At 43.8% G+C, this 19,898-nt stretch overlaps 1 protein-coding gene across 1 annotated transcript in view; it reads left to right on the plus strand.

The window, feature by feature from the left end:
• GLCCI1 (glucocorticoid induced 1) overlaps positions 1-19,898 on the plus strand; it is a 312,344-nt gene that overhangs the window by 254,053 nt on the left and 38,393 nt on the right. The window lies entirely within an intron of this gene.

Here is a 19,898-nt window from a genome sequence, read left to right on the forward strand (position 1 = left end):
TAAATATGCTACTTGCTAACTTCATGGAGTGCTCCCTATTCCTTCTATTATCCAAAAAATTATATAACTGATTCACATCTACCCATTCTAGACCTGTCATGATTTTAAAGACCTCTATCATATCCCCCTTCAGCTGTCTCTTCTCCAGGCTCTTTAGCCTTTCCTCATAGGGGAGCTGTTCCATCCCCTTTATCATTTTTGTCGCCTTTCTCTGTACTTTTTCTGGTGCAACTATTTCTTCTTTGAGATTGAGGAGATTGAGATTACCCTAACTTTAAGTTAGGGTAAAAGAGAATTTGAAAAGAAGTTGGCCTTAGAAGTAAAAATTTATAATAAAAGTTTATATCCAAAGCAGGAAGCCTGCAAGAGATTCGGTTAGACTGTTAGATGATAGAGGGGATAAAGGGCACTGAGGGGAGATAAGGCCATCATGGAAAGACTAAATTCTTTGTTTTAGTGTTTGAGGATAATGTTGGGGAGATACCCATTTCGAAGATTGTTTTCAAGGGTGACTATTCAGATGAACTGACCCAAATCATGATAAACCTGGAAGATGTAGTAGGCCAGATTGACAAACTGAGGAGTAGTAAATCATCTCAACCAGATGGTATACATCCCAGTGTTCTGAAAGAATTCAAAAATGAAATTTCAGACTTATTACAAATTTGTAACCCATCAGTAAAATCATCCATTGTACCTGAAGACTGGAAGGTGGCCAATGTAATCCCGATATACAAAGAGGGCTCCAGGAATGAGCTGGAAAACTATAGATTGGTGAGCCTGACTTCAGTGCCAGGAAAAATCGTGGAAACTATTGTAATTAATAAAATCACAGAGCATATACATAGACATGAATTAATGGGACACAGCCAGCATAGATTTACCCAAGGGAAATCTTGCCTCACAAATCTATTACATTGTTTTTGAAGGTCTGAATAAGTATGTGGATAAAGGTGAATTGGTACTTGTGGTGTATTTAGATTTTCAGAAGGCATTTGACAAAGTCCCTCATGAGAGGCTTCTAAGAAAACCAAAAAGTCATGGACTAGGAGGAGATTGCAGACTGGTTAAAAGACAGGAACAGAGTAGGTCTGTTTTCACAGTGGAAAAAGGTAAACCGTGTAGTGCATCGGATCTGTATTTGGACTGGTGCTTTTTAATATATTTATAAATGATCTGGAAAGAGGTACGATGAGTGAGGTGATCATATTTAGCAGATGACATAAAATTATTCAGAGCAGTTAAAGCAGATTATGATAAACTGTAGGAGGTCCTTGAGTTACTGGAAGATTGGGTGTCCATATGGCAGATGAAACATAATGTGGACAAGTGCAAGGTGATGCATATAGGGAAAAATAACCCTTACTTGTAGCTACACAATGTTAAGTTCCGTTTTAGGAGATACCACCCAGGAAAATGACCTGGGCATCATAGTTGATATTACGTTGAAATTGGCGCAGTGTACTATGGCAGTCAAAAAAGCAAGCAGAATGTTAGAAATTATTAGGAAGGGAATGGCAAATAAAACTGAAGATGTCATAATGCCTCTGTAGCGCTCAATGGTTAGACCGCACCTTGAATACTGTGTGCAGTTCTGGTCGCCGCATCACAAAAAAGATATACCGTATTTTTCGCTCCATAAGATGCACCTAGGATTCAGAGGGGGGAAATTAAAAAAAAAAAAATTAAAAAATTTGTGCTAAACCTACTCTGTCCCTGGGCGTCTGTGCATCTTATGGAGCAAATTAAGGGAGTGCATAACATTTTTTTTCTCCCCATTTTGTTTTCAGGTCTGGGGAGGGCTATTTCAGTCCATTCCCCAGATCAGAAAACTTTTCTTTCTAATTCTGTGGGAACCCCCCCCCCCAAAAAAAAAACCCATCCCAACCCTTTAAATTAATTAACAAGCCCCCACCCTCCTGACCCCCAAGACCTGCCAGATTAAATACAACCCTCCACCCTTCTGACCCCCAAAACCTGCCAAATTAATTAAATACAACCCCCACCCTCCTGACCCCTCCCCAAGATCTTCCAAATTAATTTACTACAAACCCCCACCCTCCTGACCCCCCCCCCCCCTCAAGACCTGCCAAAAGTCCCTGGTGGTCCAGCGGGGGTCCGGGAGCGATCTCCTGGACTTGGGCCGTCGGCTGCCAGCAATCAAAATGGCACCGACGGCCCTTTGCCCTTACTATGTTACTGGGGTCGACCAATGGCAGTGGTAGCCCCTGTGACATAGTAAGGGCAAAGGACCGTCGGCTGCCAGTAATCAAAATGGCGCCAACGGCCCTTTGCCCTTACAATGTCACAGGGGCTAACGCTGCCATTGGTCGACCCCAGTGACATAGTAAGGGCAAGGGGCTGTTGGCACCATTTTGATTGCTGGCAGCCACGGCCCAAGTGCAGGCGATCGCTCCCGGACCCCCGCTGGACCATCAGGGACTTATGGCAGGTCTTGGGGGGGGGGGGGGTCAGGAGGGGGTGGGGGGTTATAGTAAATTAATTTGGAAGGTCTGGGGGGGGGGTCAGCAGGAAGGGGCAGGTTTGTAACTTTTTTTATATTCTCTCCATAAGACGCACAGACATTTTCCCCCCACTTTTGGGGTAAAAAGTGCGTCTTATGGAGCGAAAAATACGGTATTTGCAATGGAGAAGGGTAACCAAAATAATAAAGGGCATGGAACAGCTTCCCTATGAGGAAAGGCTAAAGAGATTAGGGTTATTCATCTTGGAGTTTAGATGACTGAGGGGGGGAGGGAGATATAAAGTAGGGGTGCTCAAACCGGTCCTACAGGCCCCCCTAGCCCATCTGGTTTTCAAGACATCTCTAATGAATATGCATGGGAAATATATTTATATCCACTACCTCCTGTGTATAAAAATATTTCCCATGCATATTCATTAGGGATATCCTGAAAACCCAACTAATGGGGGGGGGGAGGGTCTGTAGGGACCAGTTTGGGCACCCCTGTGATAGAGGACTGCAAAATCATGAAAGAACTTGAACAGGTAAATATGAAATTGTAATTTACTTTTTTGGATAATACAAGGACTAGGGGGCACTCCATGAAGTTAGCAAGTACAAATCTGAGAAAATTATTTTTACTGAACACACAGTTAAGCTCTGGAATTCATTGCCAGAGGCTGTAGTTAAGGCAGCTAGTGTAGCTGGGTTTAAAAAAAAGTTTGGATAAGTTCCTGAAGGAGAAGTCTATAAACTATTAATCCATAGGGGGAATAGCCACTGCTGCTTGTTGGCATTAGTAGCATGGGATCTATTCAATGTTTGGTTACTTGCCAGGTACTTGTGACTTGGTTTGGCCATTATTGGAGACAGGATACTGGGTTGATCGACTCTAGATCTCACCCAGTATGGCATATCTTATGTTCTTATCAATCTATCAACCTTTTGCGATCCTGCCAGGTACTTGTGAACTGGATTGGCCACTGTTAGAAACAGGATACTGGGTTTGCTGGATCTTTGGTCTGACCCAGTATGGCAATTCTTATGTTATGAAAGCTTCTGTTTAAGATGCCTTACAACATTTTCAAATGCCAACAGTCGTTTCTTAGTGTCCAGAACTGGGGGAACTGTTTATACACACATGACGTATGAGGGGATGATATTTAGGTAACTTCACTTATTTCCCCTAATGCAGATAATTATTGAAAAATGAGCTATTAGATTGTAGGGATGTGAATTGTTTTTTTGACGATTTTAAAAAATCGTCCGATATTTTTTAAATCGTCAAAAATCGGTACAGTGCATGATACAATAGAAATTTTCACGATTTATCGTGAAAAATCGTTACTCCCGTTAGTGTCCACTAACGGGAGTTATTTGGGGGGAGGGCGGGAAAACCGGCACACCAAAACAACCCCTAAACCCACCCCAACCCTATAAAACTAATCCCTTACCTTCCCCCACCCCCCCAAAACTTTTTACGAGTACCTGGTGGTCCAGTGGGGGCGCGGGGACTGATCTCCTGCTCTCGGGCCATCGGCGCCATTTTGGCTGCCACTCAAAAATGGCGCCGATGGCCGGATTTAAAAAAAAGAAACCCACCTGACCCTTTAAAGATGACCCCTTAGCTTCTCCCACCCTCCCGATCCCCCCCAAAAACATTTTAAAATTACTTGGTGCTCTAGTGTTGGTCCCGGGAGCGATCTCCCGTTCTCGGGCCGTTGGCTGCCAATCATAAAGATGGCGCCGATGGCCCTTTGCCCTTACCATGTGACAGGGTATCTGTGCCATTGGCCGGCCCCTGTCACTGGCTGGCCGGCGCCATCTTTAAAGATGGCCACTGCCACCGTAAAGATGGCCGCCGCCATTACAGTTTTGTAAAGTATGAAAACATCAAAGATCAGTTTAAATACCTTTGCACTGCCCCTAGTTGTTTGAGTTATTAGGCAGCTTAAGTAAAACTCTAGCCTTATGAACCTTCCCCCTTCCAGATTTTACTAATTAAACTTGTAACGATGACCCCCACCACATCTCCCAGGACAATTAAAAAAAAAAAAAAAAAAAAAAATTGGATATGCTTTTCTCACACCTTTATTTATTTTTATTTTAAAAAATCTTTATATACTGCATTATGGGCAGGATCTGGCCATCAAGGCGGCTTACAATAAAACATACATAGTTAAAACAATACTGTTCATACATACTATAACACACAGTTAAAATGATGTATTGATAATTTCTCCAAACTTTGTTATTATACACACAAGTATTTGACACGCTAACAGATTTGTGTGGATTACAAATGACACTTACATCAGATTGTTCCAGACAGTATGTTTATTGCAAACTACTATGCTCTTAAAGTAAAATTTAAAAGTCCCAGTTCATTTCTCTGCAGTTTTTTTAAATAAAATTAAAAGTGAAAAAACTACTTGCATAAGTATTCAACCCCTTCACACTAGTACTTGGTAGGACCACCTTTTACTGCAATAGCAACTTCAAGTCTGGGGTATGTTTCTACCAGTTTTGCACACTGTTTGGGAGTGATTTTTGCCCATTCTTCCTGGCAGATTTGTTCCAGGTTGTTTGGATGATGATTATGGGCCGCAATTTTCAAATAGTGCCACAGATTCTCAATTGGATTGAGATCTGGATTTTGACTTGACCATTGTAGAACATTCACCTTTTTGTTGTTCACTCCTCTGTTTTGGCCTTGTGCTTGGGATCATTGGTCTGCTGAAAGGTGAACTTTCTCCCAAGTTTGTTTTTTAGGAGACTGAAGCAGGTTGTCTTGCAATATCTACCTGTATGTTGCACCATCCCTCCGTCCTTCAATTTTAACAAGATGCTCAATCCCCGCTGAGGAAAAGTACCTCCACAACGTGATACTGCCACTCACATACTTTACTGTTGGGATGGTGTTTGCTAAGGAATGGGCAGTGTTAGGTTTGTGCCACACCCACAGTATTTTGAATTTTTTTCATCTGACCACAAAACTTTATTCCACATTTTAGCTGGGTCACTCTGCTTTCTAGCAAACTCCAGATGTGCTTTGATATGGTTTTCCTTCTGTAATGGCTTCTTTCTAGCCACTCTCCCATGCAGGCCAATTGTATGCCTAGCTCTTGATATGGTTCATTGGTGCACCTCCACTCCAGTCTCAGCCACTGAACTCTGTAGCTCCTTCAAAGTGATTGTTGTTCTCTCTGTGGCTTCTTTCACAAGTCTCCTTGCTCTGAACCTGAGTTTTGAGGGATGGCCTTGTCTAGACAGTGTCTAGTATGATGCAGCTTCCATTTCCTCACAATTGATCCTAGAGTGCTCACTGGGATAGCCAAGCATTTGGATATTATTTTGTAGCCTTTTTCTGTCATGTGCATGTCTATAACTTTATCTTGAATTTCAAAGAGCATTTTAAGGAAATTTAATTTTTACGGCTTTCCCTCAGATTTGCAATCTGACTAATGGTATTGGAATTAGGGGATCTTTTATCCAGAAAAGCTGTTCTCACAGGACAAGCAGGATGGTAGTCCTCACAGATGGGTGACATCACAGGATGGAGCCCAATCACGGAACACTTTTGTCAATGTTTCTAGAACTTTGACTGGCCCGTACTGGGCATGCCCAGCATGGCACTAACCCTGCAGCCAGCAGGGGTCCCCCTTCAGTCTTCTGTTTTCCACGCAACAGTAGCCACGCAGTTAAGGAGCTCCACAAAGGTTCAGGAATTTTCCTCACGGAATTACTAAAAAGTTTCATACCCCACAGTGGTCCCTCTTTCGAATTTTTGACTCCTCGGTACTCCGGTAAGTATTACCCATTTTCGGTAGATTCCCATCGAGTTTGCCCCTCGCGGCTCGAGTGACCATGGCATCAGGGTTCTGTCGGTGGCCCAGACGGAACCTGCATCCCTCCATCGGGAGTCCTACCGATGACTCAGCCATCGATGCAGATACGTCCAGTGCCACCGATCCATTCATCGATGCCTGCACCGGTGCCTTCGATGCCTTCATCGGTGCCTCCAATTATTCCTTCGGAGTCTCGACCAGGACCTTCAGGGATTCCACAGTCCCGTCCCCCTAGGGCTCCTAGACAGATGATTCTTCACCGGACACCGATGACTTGCCTTCAGCACCTTCTCCTTCTGAAAGCAGAAAGCGTTCTCCTCCAGAGGACCTTTCCTTCATAAACTGATTTTCCTTTTGGCAATCACTTCGGCTCGCAGAGTTAGTGAGTTACAGGCCTTAGTTACATATCCGCCTTACACTAAACTTCTGCAAGACCGGGCAGTACGCCGCACTCACCCTAAGATTTTGCCTAAGGTAGTGTCAGTTTCATCTCAATCAATCCATTATACTACCTACCTTTTTTCCCAGGCCCCATTCCAATCCAAGAGAGCAGGCTCTGCATACCCTTGACTGTAAACGGGCTCTAGCGTTCTACCTAGACCGTACAGCTGCCCACAGGAAAAGCACTCAATTGTTTGTCTCCTTCCATTCCACCAAATTAGGGCAGCCTGTGGGTAAGCAGACTCTCTCCTCCTGGTTAGCGGACTGCATATCCTTTTGCTATCAGCAAACAGGCATTCCACTTCAAGACCGTGTTAAAGCACAATCTGTGAGGGCCATGGCGACTTCAGTAGCACACCTACGATCGGTGCCGCTTCCTGACATTTGCAGGGCTGCCACCTGGAGTTCTCTCCATACCTTTACAGCCCACTATTGCTTGGACAAAGCCGGAAGACAAGATTCTATCTTCGGCCAATCTGTCCTGCGTAACCTGTGCACAACTTGACGAACCAATACCCTTCCGCCTGCCCGTTAAGGTTCAGGATGCCCTCTGCCAAATTCCACCCCAGTTGTTGTGCCGGCTGCACGTCTTGGGTACATTTGGTGCATACTCGGACATCCTCAGCTTGGTACTCACCCATATGTGAGGACTACCATCCAGCTTGTCCTGTGAGAAAGCAAATGTTGCATACCTGTAACAGATGTTCTCACAGGACAGCAGGATGTTAGTCCTCACGAAACCTGCCTGCCGCCCCGCGGTGTTGGGTTCATTATGTTTCTCTTATTTTTTGGCAATTCCTGTAGCTTTTTTTAAAATTTTATTTTTATTAACTTTTTCATTTTCAAAAGGATATTACACAGCTTGTATCCACCATATGGTTAAGAAGAAACACAAAATATCTAATATAATTACACATACATTCTGTGAAAACCTTGGCAATACAATTATAAGAAATTATAGAGTCTGGAGAATGAGAAATAAGAGTAGGTACGCAATGAAATTTGTTAACATTTGTGTCAAAACCATATGTAACTATCTTCCCCCAAATTTATTTTTATCTATGGAGAATCTAGGATTAGGATTCAAGGTATGAACGAAGTTGGTCAGGTTGATTAAACACATACCTCGTATTTTGAAATATTATTATACAACGGCATGGGAATCTTAAAAGAAATTTGGCCCCCCGTTGAATAACTTTATCTCTCATAGATAAAAACGCCTTTCTTATTAGCTGAGTATCGTGGGAAATATCAGGAAAAATCCTGATTAACTGGCCATGAAATTTGGAGTTTTGATATTTGAAATAAAGTCTAAGAGCCAAATCTCTCTCAGATATGAATGCAAATTGCACAATTAATGTAGCTCGTATCTTTATTCCATATCAGAAGACTTTTTTCTAAAAGTTCTGAGAGATTTAAATCCTCTTTTTGATCTCCCTGCTCTTGATCTTGTATACCTCCCAGTCTATAGGGCTGGGAAATATAATAGACCATGCGTGTATTTCAACACATTTATCAGATAGCTTTTAAATAATTCCTTAGGTGATATTAAATGAATTTTTGGAAAATTTAACACTCTGAGATTGGCTTTTCTAATTTGATTCTCCAATTGTTCTAATTTATCTGATTGAATTTTTTCTGATTTAATTAAATTTACTTGCACTTTTTCAATCTCATCAATTCTAGCTCCCAAAGTATTAACTGATCCATCCATCTTTTCAAATTTTGTCTGTAATATCTTATTACTCAGAGCATCCTGTAGCTTTTTAAACAAGACTGAAGGGGGACCCCTGCTGGCCGCAGGGTTAATGCCATGCTGGGCATGCCCAGTAGGGGACAGTCAAAGTTCTAGAAACTTTGATAAAAGTGTTCCGTGATTGGGCTCCATCCTGTGATGTCACCCATATGTGAGGACTAACATCCTGCTGTCCTGTGAGTTACAGGTAAGCAACATTTGCTATCTTAGCGTCTAGTCAGATGAATCCAGAACCAGTAGGTATGCACCTTTACTAGCAGATGGAGACTGAGCAAAATTGACATTCCAGTATATATATTCCTGTAGTGACAGCCTGCCAGTATTCTGTCTCCAGCAGATGGTGGACGTGCATCTCCCTGCTTCAGGTTTTGGAAAGAGAAAGAATTGAAGAAATTTTAATTCGCCCCAGATTGTCCCTCCCCCAGTTGAGAATTCCTGAGGTGATTTCCGTGGTGCCTCAGATGAGTGCCTTGGTCCCGTAGTTGGCGTGGACTTGCCTTTCAGCTGGCTTTTTTTTTTTTTTTTTTAAGATAAGTGAGTGCAGGAAGCAGAGCATGGTGGTGACTGTATTACGCTCTCACCCTGCAGCCAGAGACCATGCTTGTATTCAGCTGGGACGGGCTGAGCTCAGGTAAAGTTTTGAAAATTGTTTGAGAAGAGAGGGGGAGTTGATTAGGGATTCCTCTCCTCCACCCTTTCTGGTCTCCTTGCTCATCGAGTGATCAGATAGCTGTTCCTGGGGGGATCTGGAGTTGAGCCTTTGCGGCTAGGCTGTGCTCTGAGGCTTGGCTGGTTCACCGCATGGAATGTCGTGGTGGCGTCTTCCCATGCTTTTTGTGCACTTTATATGCTCTCTTCACTTCCGTCATTTCGTGACTTGTGCACCCGACTGTTGGTCCGTTGCACATTTTGGTTGTGTCTAGTTGAGCACCTAGCTGGGTGCCTAGTTAAGACCATAGGAGCACCTACCAGGGCACCCAAATTGTTCATGTTTGCATACGCACAAACACGATTGTTTTTATGCGCATTCCGTGCGTATCCTGTCAGAGCAAGTTGGGCGCTTATTTCGGCACAGTGTTGTGAGCCTTATCTGATGGTGCCTGTAGCAAAAAAACCTAAGCGCCTGCCAAGTGTGTGACGTGTCATATTCGGGCATCTCAGCCTGATGTTCCTTCTAACTTGTGTCAGCGCTGTTTGGAGGCTCAGGAGTAATTACTCTCTGATTTTAGTAAGCCTGGTTCTTCCCAGCCTGATGAAGTTCTGGGTAAAGACAGGTCAGGAGGGGCACCTGACCTTGGACCTCCCTTAACTGGTTCATCAGCAGGGGACGGTAGGTCAGTGGGCACAGCACAGGTGCCTTCTGGTTTTGACATGCATCCTTCTGCCTTTTCTTGGGTGGAATTTTTTCAAGGATTGCAATCCTTTCTTCAGGTGCGGTCTTCAGCCCCGTCCAATCTTGCCAGACCAGAGTTGCAGTTGGAGACCTCACTTGCCCGGTACTACGGTTAAGCACCGAAGTACATCTAGACCAGCAGCAGGCCTTCCTGATAGGGGTTCAGATAATGAGACCAATCCTGACTGTAGAGGATGGGGAAATTCCTCAGGGACTGGAACTGTATAGGACTATGTTGCGGTTCTTTCATACACACGAGTTACCGGCTCTGATTTCCAAGATATTAAAGATGCTGGGAGTACCTGGGGCTGATTCGATGTCTGAGCTAAAGAAAAATCCCATTTTGGTTTCTTTGCGCAAAGCCTCTTGTTTTTTTTTTTTTTCCCCCCTGTTATGGAAGCCATTCAAGAATTTATTGATCTTCAGTAGGGCGCTCTGGTGGCTAGTTTCAAAGCGGGTCTGATTTTGGAAGGCCTGTACTCCCTGTATCCAGCGGTGAGAGAGCGTTTGTGTTTTCCGAAAGTAGACATGCTTGTCTGTGCAGTCTCCAAGCGGGCGACTATCCCTGTGGAGGGAGGAGCAACCTTGAAGGATGTGCACAATAGGAATGAGGCCATCCTTAAGCAAACATTTGAAGCAGTGGCAATGAACTTACATATAGCTTCTTGTTCCCTGGTGGCTCGCTATTGTTTGCTTCTTTCTGAGGAGGTCAGTGATTCTGGAGTGAATTCCATGGCAGTAATGGAGCCAGCAGCCGCCTTTTTGGCAGATGTGGGATGTGATTTGGTCTGCATATCAGCCAGAGGAGTGGCTTTGATAGTAGCCAGGCATCAGTTGTGGCTGAGAGATTGGTTGGCCGATGAGACCTCCAAGGCTAACCTTTCAAAATGCAGATAGTGAAAAATAACCCATGCTCTAGTTACACGATGTTAGGATCCATATTAGGAGCCTAGGAAAAAGATCTAGTTGTCATAGCGGATAATACATTGAAATAGTCAGCTCAGTGTGCTGTGGAAGTCAAAAAAGCAAACAATGTTAGGAAGAATTAGGAAGGGAATGGTGAATAAAACGGGAAATGTCATAATGACTCTGTATCGCTCCATGGTGAGATCACACCTTGAGTACTCTGTACAATTCTGGTCGCCACATCTCAAAAAGAGTTGAAATAGAGAAGGTACGGAGAAGGGCGACCAAAATGATAAAGGGGATGGAACCGCTCCCCTATGAGGAAAGGCTAAAGAGGTTAGGACTGTTCAGGTTGGAGAAGAGATGGCTGAAGGGGAATAATATAGAGGTCTTTAAAATCATGAGAGGTCTAGAACGGGTGAATGTAAATCAGCTATTTACACTTTCGGATAATAGGACTGGGGGGGGGGGTAATCCTTGAAGTTATCAAGTAGCACATTTAAAAATAATCAGAGAAAATTCTTTTTCACTCAACGCACAATTATGTTCTGGAATTTGTTGCCAGGGGATATGGTTAGTGCAGTTAGTGTAGTTTGTTTTAAAAAAGGTTTAGATAAGTTCATGGAGGAGAAGTCCATTAACTGCTATTAATTAAGTTGTCTTAGAGAATAGCCGCTGCTATTACTGGCATACATAGCATGGGATCTACTTAGTGTTTGGGTTCTTGCCAGGTACTTGTAGCCTGGTTTGGCCTCTGTTGGAAACAGCATGCTGGCTTGATGGACTCTTGGTCTGACTCAGTATGACAAGTTCTTATGTTCCTCTCGCAGCCGTTACTTTTTCAAGCTGCAAACTTCCACACACCCAGGCCCGCTGCCACTGCCTGTGTAAACTGTGCAATTGCACAGGGCGGCACCCTGAGGGGTGGTGTCTGAAACGGGGAGAAGCCCGAGCTGCCACTGGTGGACCTGATCCCACTGGCAGCCTAAGAGGAGGCCAGTGGTGCTGCTGGTGGACCCGATCCCACCAGCGGCAGAAGAGGCGGCTACAGTAGAGGAAGCCCGTCTGCAGCTCCTTCTCCAGTACTGGCCCCACAATATTGAGCACTCACGGTGTTACAACTTCTTGTATTCTCGTGAGATGAGAATACAGTAAGTGCTAGCACCTGTGATTGTTGAATTACCAAGGTGCCAGCACAAGAAGAGGATCTGCAGAAGGGCTGCTTTTCACAAAGTAAAAGGTGCAGGCAGCAGCGGAGGAGGAATGGGTGTATGTGTGTGTGAATGGGAGGCTGCCTGGGATGGGGTGTGTGTGAATGGGAGGCTGCCTGGGATGGAGGTGGGGGTGTGTGTGAATGGGAGGCTGCCTGGGATGGAGGTGGGGGTGGATATGAATGGGAGGCTGCCTGGGATGGAGGTGGGGGTGGATATGAATGGGAGGCTGCCTGGGATGGAGGTGGGGGTGGATATGAATGGGAGGCTGCCTGGGATGTTTCAGAGAAAATCGGGGGTGTTGGTGGGAAATGAAGATGAGGGTCTGGGACCCGCTTTTCTAATGCTTGCATGGCGCCATGCAATATGGAAATTAGGGGGTTGTGCTAGAAAGGAGGCACTAGTGCCGCTGCTCCAGGCAGGCGTTAATTTCTGAGCGTTAAATGTGTTTCTGAGACGCACATTTATCTTTTTACATTCGGAGTGAATGAGTAATAGGCTCATTCACATGCATTTGCATGTGATGAGCGCTATCTCATTCACTCTGCGTGGAACGTGCGTTAAATAGGCGCTAATCCCCCTATTGCATTAGGGGGTGGATTAGCACCTATTTATCCCGCATCCGATTGCGGGTTAAATCGGCCCCAAAGAAGGGCTGGAGACACCTGCGAGTTTGTCTGAGAGGGAGTGTGTGTGTGTGTGTGTGTGTGTGTGTGTATATATGAGAGGAGAAAGTTTGTGCATCCTACTCCCACTACTCCACGACAATCCCAGGGTGACTGGAAATCCAAAAGTTCCCATGTATGGACAACGTGAATTTCTAAAATCCTTTTTAGTTTTATTTTTCAGGTATTTGCTGTGTCTGCCGTTCTGAAATATTTTATTGGTGTTTGGGACATTAAAAAACAAAAAAAAACTTATGAGTTTTTAATTTGATCTTTTAGTCATCCGGTTTTTTTTTAAATATTAGTATGTCTTTAGTATTATATATTTTATTTCTTGATTTTATTGTTTGAGGAATAGTGATGGTTTTGTGTTTTTTCCATTGTTGCACTACATAGTGTCTTGCTTGTGGTTTCCAGTTCTGTTTTTTCTGAGCATTTGTATTTCTAATTTATGGTTGCTCTATTCTGTATTTGGTGATGGTCTGTTTGTTTATTTATTTATTTATTTAATTTCTTTTACTATACCGATGCTCAAGACTAGGTCTTATCGTACCGGTTTACAATGTAACTGAGGGGAAACCAATTAACATCAAGGTAGAAAGTAAAGTTACATTAAACAGGGAGCGTAAAACCTGGGCAATGGAAGACAGTACAGAGTTTAAACTAAGAAACAATTAGAGAGAGATAAATATATAAATCAACAAAAAACTGTAGGATACATAAACATAGGTTTATCCTAGGCAGTTATTAGCATGGTATGTCCAGAGGGAGAAGGAAAGGGTGAGGTTGGGTGGGGGGGAACGTGAGAGGGAAAAGAGTAGGGATTGGGGAGGGGTGGGGGAGTGAGAGTCAGTGATGGTTGAGATCCTTCAGCGGTAGGCTTCTGCGAACAGCCAGGTTTTCAATTTCTTTCTGAAAGTTGAATGGCATTGTTCTTGGCGTAAGTCTTGGGGAAGTGAATTCCAATGTAGTGGGCCTGCTGTTGAGTGAGGCATTTTCCTAATAGGAAGTGTATTAGTGTATTTGGGCTTTCAGAGGGTCAAGCCCACACCCAACACACATTACATTAAGTCTAATACCATATGCGTTCCAAATGTCTTTTTTGCAGGGATTTCTGGTTGGCATCACAGCAGTGCATGTAAATATAATGTAAGTGATATTTTTACCTCAGAATACAGTACTTTGATTTTTTCTTGTAAAATATAAATGCATAACTCTTAACTGTGTGTGTGTGTGGAATGGGGTGGGGCTGGGGTGCGTTGAGTAAGGCTATAAGGTTCACCTGGGGCAATTAATACCCTTGTACCAGCCATTGGTACGGGGATGGGGTGGTGTCAGTTTTTAAAGCTTGTATCACTGAAGGGAGCTGGACTCTTATTTGGTGAGCCCAGGACAGAGAATGAATGAACTGGGGGAGGGCAGTACAGTAATTCACACAGGACAGCAAAAAACCTAATAGCCCTGTGCACAGCATAAGCAGTTCCCTCAAATATACATGCCAATAAACCAAAAAAAAGGGGAAGCATTCCAAAATATCAAAATAGTAAATGCAGTGTCATGAAGAAATGGTATATCAGAAAACAAGGGCTGGGGGGGGGGGGGGGGGGGGGTGCTGTTTGCCGTGATCAGGGAAGGCTGCTGGCGTCTGAGGCTCCAGCCCTGCATTTGCCGAAAAAATCAATGAAACTGGACTTTGAGCGTACCATCAGCCTGGACATAAGTCACGGGTAAAATTCACTTCCTTTTAAGAGGACTTTAGCCCAGGGATGGAAGTTTTAGGGACAAGAGTAGTTCGGGCTTCTTTATTCTCTCGGCCGCCATCTTGGTGGTGAAAACCACCGAGAAATTAGGAAGAAAATCTAACTGCTCAACCTCCCGATACCAATTGGTGAGGTAGCAGGCACTGGGAAACTTCTCCCCGGCATACAGCTTAACAAAATTAATAAATATAAAATTCATCAGGGCGCTGCTCACCGCATCGGAAGGCAGGTGCCCGGGCCTGAGGCTCCACTTGGAAAACCCTTCGCGTTTGTGATTCCCCCCGGGGTTTGTACCTTGTCCAGGCGGATAGCCGTGGCGTTAGTTCAAGGGACCTGGGCGGATTGAATTTCTTGGCAAAAGAGACCAGCTTGGGTGGAAGGAAAACAGCAGGGATGCAGAGAAAATTTCAATTGACTGTCTTCCCGCCCACCATCTTGCCGCGTGCGAAAACAAAGGGAAAAAAAACAAAACTGAAAGTTCGCCGGCGTGAGTGAACATGGGGCAAACGTCTGTAGTGCGCAGCAGCTCTAAAGGACCACCCGATTAAAAGTGTACAGTTATCATTGCTGGGGCGGCGTACATTGAGGGAGGAGCGGGTGCACTAGTGCTGGGGTCCCGTGCCCATCGTCTTCCACCCCCCTCCACGGTTTTCTACTGCAAATACATGCTGGAGCAGAAGATAATTAAATAAAGCTGACTCACATTTCACAGCCTTGGGAGGCTATATTTTCCCTGAAGGCTCTGAGAGGGCGACGGAGTTGGAGGGGAACAGAGGGGGAGCGCTGGATATCAGGTGCTGCAGCCACCGGAACTGATGTAAGGAGCAGGAGAGCAGCAGAAGCTTGTTAATTTAGCCCTGTATCTCCTTAGCGGCAGCCATATTTGCAGGGTGGAACACGTGGAAGCCTCAGTCCTCGGTCACAAATCAAGGAATAGCATGGGGTCCTCCAGTCTTTGTCGACTGCCATTGATCAACCCTCAACACAGACACCTGTACTTGTATAAACTGATATACTTCCAGTTTCATTCCACCTAGAGGACAACCATTGGAGTGGTGCCATCTGAAGACAACCCAGCAGTGTTAAATGAAACCAGGGTCCAGTCTTTGACTGGGCTAAAACATCTGTCTCCCCTGGTGGGAATTCACCTGGTCTTGTGGAAATGGATGAGGATCTCCAGGGACCGCCGGATACTCAATTGTGGATTGTGGGTACTGCTTGTTTTTCTACCATCTTCCAAGAGAACACCGTAGCTCATTCAATCCAGATTCCATAATCACTTGACCCAACTTTGTTCTGAGGTGGACCTGCTGCTTTGCCAACAGGCAATAGCGTTTTCCTCAGAGCATGGCAAGGGGTTTTACTCCTGATGCTTCCATATCCCTAAGAGATGGGGGGCACGGGTCTGAGACCCATACTAGATTTATGATGATTGAACATTCACCTAAAAAATTCAATATGAGCTCCCGCCACATTATCCTCAAGACCTCAAGAAAGCTTATGCCTACATTCCAATTCATCTGTCTCATCAATGTTACCTCAAATACAAGGTGAATGATCCAACCTATTGGTATAAGGTTCTACCCTTTGACCTATCAGTAGCCATGTGGATTTGAATCTGGATGTGGTAATGTCTGTCTTATGACCAGAGCACAAATCTGTTTAAAAAAAAAAAAGTTTACATTTGTTGGATGTTGAAATGTTTTTTCAAGGGCAGTGAAAATCCTTCTGGGAAACCAGAACATTTGCTTTGTTTCTCTTGAAGCAAAAAAAGGTAGGCAGTCTTCTAGGATACCTGTTGTCAGACAGATAAGAAATTGCATTTTTAAGACTTACATAGCATGAAGGTTTTCAAACAGATTTTGTGAGAGCTTATATGGAGAGCTGTGGCAATATTTCAGCAGAAAGAGTAGATGCTTCTATGGCAGAGGTTTATAGGACTATCTCTTGGGAGCCAGTATATACCATCATTATCCCACAAACTAGTACAGCGAGAACACCCTATGCTCCTTCAACAAGCAGGGCTTAAAGTTATTGCCTCTCAGCACATGCCATAAGACTACCTCAAGCAAAAAGCATTTTTTTTATCCTTACTTCATATAGCTGAAGTCCATTGTCTACATTTTCTACCACTTCAGCAATGTTTTCTCCAAGGAGTGGCTAGGAATGTGTACACTTTTTTTTTTTTTTTGTGAGCAGCAATTTTTTAAATCAACAAATTTTTGAGCACCAATATTAGTGTTGCATTTCTGTATTTAACACAGAAAAATTTATGTGAGTGACAATGTGAAACCTGTGAGTGATGCTCTGAAATGTATGCATGATCGCTTACACGTTCAGCTTAGAGGGAACTATTCCCTCCAGCCATTTTCTTCTGTCTTGTCCAATGTTCTTCAGCCACAAAATATTCTAACATTCTCACTTAATCTTCACTTTTCTCCCTAAGAGTATTTTATGCTCATCACTATCCATGCACCTCTGCTTCTCTCTGTGCTCTTCTTCTCCTCCTCATCTCAGATACAGACTTCAATCCCAATCCTGGCTCTTGAAGGCAGTTGTTTTCCATCTTGAATGCTTCAACCCATTACCTATCCAACTTTTTACTACCTTTATTCTCCCCTTCTCATGTTCCTTGTGGAATGTCAGTTCTATTTCCAGTGAGCTTGCCTACATTCATGACCTCTCTACCTCTCATTCCCTCTATCTTCTTGTTTTGAATGAGACTGTGTGTCGTGTCGTGTCCCCCCCCCCCCCCCCCCCCCCCCCCCCCCCCCGAGGACTGTGTTTTTCACTGCTCTGTCATGGAGTATGTCATTTCTCTAAGGACAAATAGTATGGCAGCCCTTACAAGTGGGTGACTACATCCGATGGAGCCCAACATGAAACTTTCATGTCAAAGTTTCTGGAATTTGGACTGTACCCTACTTGAGCATATGTGAATATATAAGAATCCAAATAGGTGAAAAAGCCAGATACTAAGATAAATCACCCGTGTAACTGGTTGAGATAATGCATTATTAATTCGTAGTAATAGAATTTTCATGACCACCTTATATCAAGACAAACTGGTGTTTGGATGCCTTTGCCCTGAGTTGAAGCCAGAACCTGCTGTATGAGGTATGAGTATCCTCTGGTTCCACTTGTTGCAAGGACTTTGTTGAAGATAAGAGGGGACTGTAGAACCATAATTCTCAAAGCTCTGTTTTGGCTGCGAGAGATTTGGTTTTTACTCCTGAAAGAAATGTCTGTCAGTGATCCGATCAGATTGGGGAATTCAAACTATAATCACTCAGGATCGAGAGAAATTGGGCCATCCCAATGTCAGGTACCTGGTGCTCTCAGCCTGGATGATAAGGTAACCTTGCAATCCCTGGAGCTCTCATAGGATATCTCCCATTTCCTTTTATCTTCAAAAAAGGACTCCATGAGGAAGACCTATAGACTCAAATAGAAGAGTTTTTGCTTGTGGTGTGAGCAAAAGATCTTGGATGTTTTCTTCTGCTCGATACAAAAACTGCTTGATTACTTTCTACATCTGAGTCATGTCTCAAGATCAACTTTGTAAGAATTCATCTGAGTGCATTTGGCACTTATCACTGACATGTAGAAGATTGACCCATGTCTGTACTGTCTTTGGTTATATTAAACATGCGTGGCTTGCTTTATTTGAATCCTCTTATTTGCCCTCCTGCTGCAACTTGGAACCTCAGTGTGTTAGTGGTCAAGCTAATGAAAGCTGCATTTAGTCGCTGCGCTCCTTTGATTTGAAGTACCTTACTTGGAAGTTGATGATTTGGGTGGTGGTGACTTGTACAAATGCTGGCTTTAGTGACTTATCTACCTTATATCAAGCTTTTTCATGATGGGGCGATTATGTGCAAGCATCCTAAGTTTTTTTTCCTAAGGTGGTATTGAAATTCCATCTTAACCAGCCAATCCTCCTTCCAATATGTTTTTCCCAGGCCACATGTCCACCAAGGGGAACAAGTACTGCATAGTTTGAACTGCAAAAAGGTGTTGGCCTTCTGTCTGAAGCAGATTGAAGCCCATAGAAAGTCCACTCAACTTTTTGTTTCATTTGACTCTAACATGCTAGGGATTGCCATTGCTAAACACACTTTCCAATTGGCTAGTATATTGTATCTCCTGTTAAGCCCAGGCAGGCCTGATTGTGGTGGGTCGTGTCAAGGCTCATACCGTGTTTCCCCGAAAATAAGACAGTGTCTTATATTAATTTTTGCTACCAAAGATGCACTAGGCCTTATTTTCAGGGGATGTCTTATTTTTCCATGAAGAAGAATTCACATATATTGTTGAACAAAAAAATGAACATTTATTATATTCTGAATATGCTGGTTATGAATATGTCTGGTTATGCTGGTTATGCTGGTTTGTGATGACAACTAACTGTGAATCCTGCAGGGTAAAAAAATCACAGCTGCATGCTCTGGTGTTCTGTGCGACGGGCATGCTCTCAAATAAAAACTTTGCTAGGTCTTACTTTCGGGGGAGGTCTTATATTTAGCAATTCAGCAAAACCTCTACTAGGTCTTATTTTTGGGGAATGTCTTATTTTCGGGGAAACAGGGTAGTGTCAGAGCCATGCAAAGTCAGTAGCCTATCTAAGATTGGTTTCAAAGGAGGAGATCCACAAGGTTGCAATGTGGAGTGTTCTCCACACATTCAGATTACACTATTTGGACAGGGATTCCCAATGTGACAATAGGTTCAGCCAGTCTGTCCTGCAGACTCTCGAAGTTGTAGAACCCAACTGCATCCCTCCTAGGGCCCATTGTTTTTAGTTCCATATTTCCCCCTATACAAGATAAAAAGAAAAGACTCATTGTCACTTAAAGGTGGTTGTGCCTCTTGGCGGCACTGTTTCATTTGGGGCAGACTGCCACTAGGAATTGAGACTTCCATCTTGCTGCTTCTCACAGAAAACAGTGTTGCTTACCTGTGTAAGGTGATTTCCAAGAACAGCAGGATGTCAGTCCTTACAAATCCTATCCGCTTCTCCTTGGAGTTAATTTCTCCAAGTAAACTAAGAATACGAACTGAAGGGGCTCCCACATGGTTGCATGGTATCACAGCATGCTGCACATGCTTAGTACACAGACAAAGATATAGAAACTGGGCTCCATCAAATGATGTCACCCACTTGTGAGAACTGACATCCTTCTTGTCCTCTGAGAACACCTATTACAGGTAAGCAACTCTTCCTCTCATACGCCATGCTTGGTAGGCCATAGTGTCAGGCTGCTACACTTTTTCTCCTGTGGGTTTTAACCCCTTCTTCCACCTCAAGACCACTTCTTTTCTTCAATTGAAAGCTGCACCACCATCTTTCACCCTATTTTCATTCTGGACAACTGTCTTGTATAAGAACCTGTCCATTTTCTTTGCTTTCCCTCTTCCTGACAAACTATTCCATTGAATTTCTGGACTTGGCTC

This window comes from Rhinatrema bivittatum, chromosome 2 (genome assembly GCF_901001135.1).
Source record: "Rhinatrema bivittatum chromosome 2, aRhiBiv1.1, whole genome shotgun sequence".
Lineage (NCBI taxonomy): Eukaryota > Metazoa > Chordata > Amphibia > Gymnophiona > Rhinatrematidae > Rhinatrema > Rhinatrema bivittatum.